The sequence below is a fragment of the Abramis brama genome, assembly GCF_963993115.1.
Source record: "Abramis brama genome assembly, chromosome: 19".
Lineage (NCBI taxonomy): Eukaryota > Metazoa > Chordata > Actinopteri > Cypriniformes > Leuciscidae > Abramis > Abramis brama.
Window position 1 is genome coordinate 390,001 of NC_139981.1, and position 7,500 is coordinate 397,500.

Below are 7,500 nucleotides of genomic sequence, written 5' to 3' on the forward strand. Positions count from 1 at the left end.
CCTCACTAACTCACACACACACACCCTCACTAACACACTCACACACAGACATGCTCTGTCTCACACACACACAGAAGAAAGAAAGAAAGAAAGAAAGAAAGAAAGAAAGAAAGAAAGAAAGATGGATTAGTTAGAAAGAGAGAAAGATAGATTAATTAGAAAGAAAGAAAGAAAGATGGATAAGTTAGAAAGAAAGATAGATTAGTTAAAAAGAGAGAGATAGATAGATAGATAGATAGATAGATAGATAGATAGATAGATAGATAGATAGATAGATAGATAGATAGATTAAAAAACTTTAAAGTAGTTTGAAGTAGATAGATAGATGAGTTTATTAGTTTAAATGAGTCTAAAAAAGAAAAAAAGCAAGAAAGAAAGCAAGCAAGAAAGAAAGATTAGTTAGAAAGAAAGAAAGAAAGAAAGAAAGATGGATTAGTTAGAAAGAGAGAAAGATAGATTAGTTAAAAAGAGATAGATAGATAGATAGATAGATTAAAAAAAACTTTAAAGTAGTTTGAAGTAGATAGATAGATGAGTTTATTAGTTTAAATGAGTCTCAAAAAGAAAGATTAGTTAGAAAGAAAGAAAAAAGCAAGAAAGCAAGCAAGCAAGAAAGAAAGAAAGAAAGAAAGAAAGAGAAAGATTAGTTAGAAAGAAAGAAAGAGAAAGATTAGTAAGAAAGAAAGAAAGAAAGAAAGAAAGAGAAAGATTAGTTAGAAAGAAAGAAAGAAAGAAAGAAAGAAAGAAAGAAAGAAAGAAAGAAAGAAAGAAAGAGAAAGATTAGTTAGAAAGAAAGAAAGAAAGAAAGAAAGAAAGATGGATTAGTTAGAAAGAGAGAAAGATAGATTAATTAGAAAGAAAGATGGATAAGTTAGAAAGAAAGATAGATTAGTTAAAAAGAGATAGATAGATAGATAGATAGATAGATAGATAGATAGATAGATAGATAGATAGATAGATAGATAGATAGATAGATTAAAAAAAACTTTAAAGTAGTTTGAAGTAGAGTTTATTAATTTAAATGAGTCTCAATGGCTCATATAGTATATAGAACGGCAGTTTGGTTTAGTCTTCAAGGTGTTTAGATTTAAATTTTCGTCGGTTGGTGAGTTTGAATCTGGATTTGAATTTTTTAGAACTCCCCAATGCAAGTCAATGGGAGTTTTTCCGAGTTTTGATCGTCATTTTTAGGAAAACCGTAAGTCCGATCAGTCTGAAAATAGATAGCACACTTAGTCAGAACAGTTTGAGTGTCTGAGCCGAGTTTGGAGTATGTAGAGTTAAAGCTCTAGGAGGAGTTAGATATAGAAATTTTTAGTCTCAGAAGAATAATAATAATAATAATAAGTTTAAATAGGATTTCAATATGTTGGCTCTCTCAAGCCAACTTAATAATGAGGAATCTTGCCAGAACATTAGCCAAACGTTCCCGTTTGCTGGGTAATGTCACGGCTGATGGATTTACACTGAGATCAGCTGCTGTTTAATACTAGTTTTATTTCAGCAATACAGTAATCAAAGATTTAAAACACTGGAGTATTATAAATATGATTGGCTGTTTCTCTAATGGAAGATTGTGGTCAACCGTTTAAACCACATCAGCTTTATACAGCACAGACTGATGCAAAGCAGCTTCACAGAAATAAACAGCAAAATAACAGTGTTAATGTTGCAAAATTCATCAGTTATAAAAAATAATTAAATCCAGCTGTAAAGCTGCTCTACAGAAGACAGTAGTGTTATTATTCAGATCAATGCAGTGCATTAATTCAAACTTTACTTCAGTAACAGTGTTAAAGGTATTTGCTCATATAAATTAAATAAACTTTTAAGCTTTTCAGGTACAGTGGCATAGGTTTATTCAACGCAGTAAGAAATACTACCAACATTGAATAATCAAATGTAAAAATAAAACACTATAATTTTCACTGTATGAATTAAATATAAATTGATTCATATTGAGGATAATTTGTTTTGTGTAAATTAACATGAATGAAACGGATGGCAACAGTTTATGAGGCTAGTGTCCCTTTAAGAATGAATGCACGGATATAGTTACACATCTGAGTTTCTACCATTTGTTTTCGTTCGCGTAAGACATAACAGACTCTGTTTACATTGATTACTCCACAGTACACAGTGTGCATTGTGACTTAATTGTGTGTGTATGTGTGAAAGAGAACTGAATTCGAGACCGCATGCCTGTGAGAGGCTCATCCGTCGCTGAAGTAGAAGAAGCGGAACACTTTAGAAAATCGATTTTTTGAAATTTGTGAATCGATGCAAATCGGTAGAAGATCGAATCGTGATTCATATACTGTATGAATACATGTTCCCGCACCTCTAGTGTTTGCTCACACAAACCCCTCTGCACTGGATGAATGAGTGTTATATCTCAGCACTCCAGAATCAGTGGATGTTTTACACCGTATTACAGGCTTAAATCATGAGGAGGAGGATCTTCTAGGTCGGGTCGGGTTCCGAACTCGGTACTTTTAATGGCACTGACCGAATTACGGCGATACTACCGAGTACCGATTCACATTAAATCAGTCGGTGCCAAATTTGGGTCCCTGAGGACACATCTGTGCGCGATAGTGAGACTATTTAAATACGACTCCTGCATGTTCTGTGTGAATGAGTGGCGCAGACGCACGGTTTTACCCCCCCCCCCCCCCACACACACACACACACTGAAGCACGCGTGACACTCGCTGTGTTTTCAGTCTCACTATATGAGAACATGCGCATTTCCAGAGCCGCTCTGAGACTCACTGAAGTTCATCAGCATTTTACGGTTTCCGATAACATCAGCAGTTTTCATCCAGCAGCTGATTTCTGTAAATGAATGTAAAACTAAATGTATATTGCAGCACAGGGTGAAGTCAGTATATACATTAACGACGATTTGAGACAAATAAATGTACATTTAATATAAAACTATGTAAATGGCGCTCTGTGGCGCGGCAGGATTTTCAACAAGGTCCTGAGCTGTAGCTGGGCGCCGCGGACAGACGCCGAATGGCGCCGTCGGTGTGTGTGTACTCATAGAGAATAATGTGTTCGAATTTTAAAGACGTGGTGCTTCTCGTCCGGTGTGCCGACCCCCTTGTAGCTCTATTGGTGTGTGTAGCTCTATTAGCGGTGTGTGTAGCTCTATTATCGGTGTGTGTAGCTCTATTAGCGGTGTGTGTAACTCTATTAGCGGTGTGTGTAGCTCTTTTAGCAGTGGGTTTAGCTCTATTAGCGGTGTGTGTAGCTCTGTTAGCGGTGTGTGTAGCTCTCTTAGCGGTGTGTGTAGCTCTCTTAGCGGTGTGTGTAGCTCTGTTAGCGGTGGGTTTAGCTCTGTTAGCGGTGTGTGTAGCTCTCTTAGCGGTGTGTGTAGCTCTATTATTGGTGTGTGTAGTTCTATTAGCGGTGTGTGTAGCTCTGTTAGCGGTGGGTTTAGCTCTATTAGCGGTATGTGTAGCTCTATTAGCGGTGTGTGTAGCTCTATTAGCGGTGGGTTTAGCTCTATTAGCGGTGTGTGTAGCTCTGTTAGCGGTGTGTGTAGCTCTGTTAGCGGTGGGTTTAGCTCTATTAGCGGTGTGTGTAGCTCTGTTAGCGGTGTGTGTAGCTCTGGTGTGTGTAGCTCTATTAGCGGTGTGTGTAGCTCTGTTAGCGGTGGGTTTAGCTCTATTATCGGTGGGTTTAGCTCTATTAGCGGTGTGTGTAGCTCTATTAGCGGTGTGTGTAGCTCTATTAGCGGTGTGTGTAGCTCTGTTAGCGGTGGGTTTAGCTCTATTATCGGTGGGTTTAGCTCTATTAGCGGTGTGTGTAGCTCTATTAGCGGTGGGTTTAGCTCTGTTAGCGGTGGGTTTAGCTCTGTTAGCGGTGTGTGTAGCTCTATTAGCGGTGTGTGCAGCTCTATTAGCGGTGTGTGTAGCTCTATTAGCGGTGTGTGTAGCTCTATTAGCGGTGTGTGCAGCTCTGTTAGCGGTGTGTGCAGCTCTGTTAGCGGTGTGTGCAGCTCTGTTAGCGGTGTGTGCAGCTCTGTTAGCGGTGTGTGCAGCTCTATTAGCGGTGGGTTTAGCTCTATTAGCGGTGTGTGCAGCTCTGTTAGCGGTGTGTGCAGCTCTATTAGCGGTGTGTGTAGCTCTATTAGCGGTGTGTGTAGCTCTATTAGCGGTGTGTGTAGCTCTATTAGCGGTGTGCGTAGCTCTATTAGTGGTGTGTGTAGCTCTATTAGTGGTGTGTGCGTAGCTCTGTTAGCGGTGTGTGTAGCTCTATTAGCTGTGGGTTTAGCTCTGTTAGTGGTGGGTTTAGCTCTGTTAGCGGTGTGTGTAGCTCTGTTAGCAGTGGGTTTAGCTCTGTTAGCGGTGTGTGTAGCTCTATTAGCTGTGGGTTTAGCTCTGTTAGCGGTGTGGGTTAGGGTTAGCTTATTGTTCCTTTAAATATGGTGCGACCCTGAGTAAGCGATGACAGACGCTCTTGCGAACACAAACTCTGTCGTCATGTATTGTGTTTTTTTGGGAAAGGTCCACGAGCCGGGACTCGAACTCGGGCCGCCCGAGCACTGACCACGAGGCCATCGGCGCCGACATGTATCGTTTACTTAAATAGGACTAACTAGTCTCATCTGTAAAAGTAAATGAGTTAGCGGGCCGCTACCTTTATCCCAGTAACGGCTATAACACTCTGGTGTTTCTCGTCTCCTCAAGCGTCAGAGAAGAGACACAGATTAATAAAGCAGACTGGCTGATTAAGTCGTTACTGAGGAGAGTATGGATGTGACACTGCTTTCAGCTTCATCCTGACCCAGATTTCTCCTCTCGCTGGGAAACCGCAGCACATCTACAGTTCCCGATGATCAGACGTTAATGGGAACTGGGACTGCCATCTGAATATTAGATGACTGCACTTCCCATTACAGCGCTCCAGGAGTTCAGTGATCAGCAGCTTTCACTGAGCCGCTCGCATCTCTCCGCTCTTCATCTCAGGGTTTCTGCTGAGTCAGACATCAGTGTGTGTGTCGGACAGAGGGAACACACTCCTCCATCAGTGTGTGTGTCGGACAGAGGGAACACACTCCTCCATCAGTGTGTGTGTCGGACAGAGGGAACACACTCCTCCATCAGTGTGTGTGTCGGACAGAGGGAACACACTCCTCCATCAGTGTGTGTGTCGGACAGAGGGAACACACTCCTCCATCAGTGTGTGTGTCGGACAGAGGGAACACACTCCTCCATCAGTGTGTGTGTCGGGCAGAGGGAACACACTCCTCCATCAGTGTGTGTGTCGGGCAGAGGGAACACACTCCTCCATCAGTGTGTGTGTCGGGCAGAGGGAACACACTCCTCCATCAGTGTGTGTGTCGGGCAGAGGGAACACACTCCTCCATCAGTGTGTGTGTCGGACAGAGGGAACACACTCCTCCATCAGTGTGTGTGTCAGACAGAGGGAACACACTCCTCCATCAGTGTGTGTGTCGGGCAGAGGGAACACACTCCTCCATCAGTGTGTGTGTCGGGCAGAGGGAACACACTCCTCCATCAGTGTGTGTGTCGGGCAGAGGGAACACACTCCTCCATCAGTGTGTGTGTCAGACAGAGGGAACACACTCCTCCATCAGTGTGTGTGTCGGACAGAGGGAACACACTCCTCCATCAGTGTGTGTGTCAGACAGAGGGAACACACTCCTCCATCAGTGTGTGTGTCGGGCAGAGGGAACACACTCCTCCATCAGTGTGTGTGTCGGGCAGACAGAGGGAACACACTCCTCCATCAGTGTGTGTGTCGGGCAGACAGAGGGAACACACTCCTCCATCAGTGTGTGTGTCGGGCAGAGGGAACACACTCCTCCATCAGTGTGTGTGTCGGGCAGAGGGAACACACTCCTCCATCAGTGTGTGTGTCGGGCAGAGGGAACACACTCCTCCATCAGTGTGTGTGTCGGGCAGAGGGAACACACTCCTCCATCAGTGTGTGTGTCGGACAGAGGGAACACACTCCTCCATCAGTGTGTGTGTGGGAACACACTCCTCCATCAGTGTGTGTGTCGGACAGAGGGAACACACTGCTCCATCAGTGTGTGTGTCGGACAGAGGGAACACACTGCTCCATCAGTGTGTGTGTCGGGCAGAGGGAACACACTCCTCCATCAGTGTGTGTGTCGGACAGAGGGAACACACTCCTCCATCAGTGTGTGTGTCGGACAGAGGGAACACACTCCTCCATCAGTGTGTGTGTCAGAGAGAACTTATAACAATTAGTGACCTTATAACCTGATTACGTAATGTGTGTCGCATCACAGCTAGAGCACGACAAGCATTTGTGGTTAAAAGTTTCTAAATGTTTATTTTGTTATAAATGTCGGCTGGTTTGTCTAGATGAGACTCTTATTCCTCGGCTGGATCGTGTCGAGACTTTGAAGCTGCACTGAAACTCACATCTGGACCTTCGACCCGTTGGACCCCATTGAAGACACTATATGGAGGAACATCCTGGAGTGTTTTCCTCAAAAACCTTCATTTCTTTCCGACTGAAGAAAGAAACACATGAACATCTCGGATGATGTGGGAAATTGTAATTCTGAAGTGAACTCCTCCTTTAAAGATGTTTTTCCATGACATGTTGTGTATTGAGTTCGATGTGTTTCGCTCTTCAGAATCTGTTAAGGGAACATAGTGAGCACTATGCGCTGACCGGAGAATCCTGGATTACTGGAGCCGGAGAACTGACACCAGGAGTCCTCGCTCTCGCTCTCGCTCTCTCTCTCTCTCGCTCTCAGTTTCTCTCTCTCTCTCTCTCTCTCGCTCTCTCTCTCTCTCTCTCTCTCTCTCTCTCTCTCGCTCTCGCTCTCGCTCTCGCTCTCAGTTTCTCTCTCAGGAAACAGTTTTTCATTTGTTTTTTCAGTCTTAGGCTGAAGCCAGAGGAGTGGTGTCAGACCCTGGGGGACGTTTATATGCTTATGTTTCTTATTTATGGGTCTAAATACAGCAGGAAACAAAAAGAAGTTCATGTTTTATAAAGACATTTATTTGGGCAAGCTAAAATGGCAATTTGGTTGTCCCGAAAAGGAAAACTGAATGATGGTGGATCAACTGATGCATTTGCATTGTTAAAGGGTTTAATAAAATCCTGTATAGAGTTTAGCTGTTACATGCTGGTTAATGACTTGGATGTTTCCAGATGTAAATGTATTTGCGATGTTGACTCTGATGGCTGTCTTCAAATTTATGCATGAGTGAAGTTTGATTGAAAAAATAATTTTTTTAGAAACGAGTGTTTGCGTTTCTAAGATGTTATTTCATGTCTTGAGACTGTTTTTTAATCTATTGCGCGCCGTCTAGCTGCTTTTCTTTTAGCTTTTTACTAAAACTGTTATATCTTTAGTGTTTTCGTAAATAAAGTCTCTCTCTCTCTCTTTCACACACACACACACACACACACTCACTCTCTCTCTCTCGTTGTGCCACGATGAAGTCTTTCAGCACGAGTGTGTGTGGCGCTAATCTGCTC

General features: G+C 43.1%; 1 protein-coding gene across 1 annotated transcript in view; it reads left to right on the forward strand.

The window, feature by feature from the left end:
• ptk7b (protein tyrosine kinase 7b) overlaps positions 1 to 7,500 on the forward strand; it is an 86,365-nt gene that overhangs the window by 25,531 nt on the left and 53,334 nt on the right. The window lies entirely within an intron of this gene.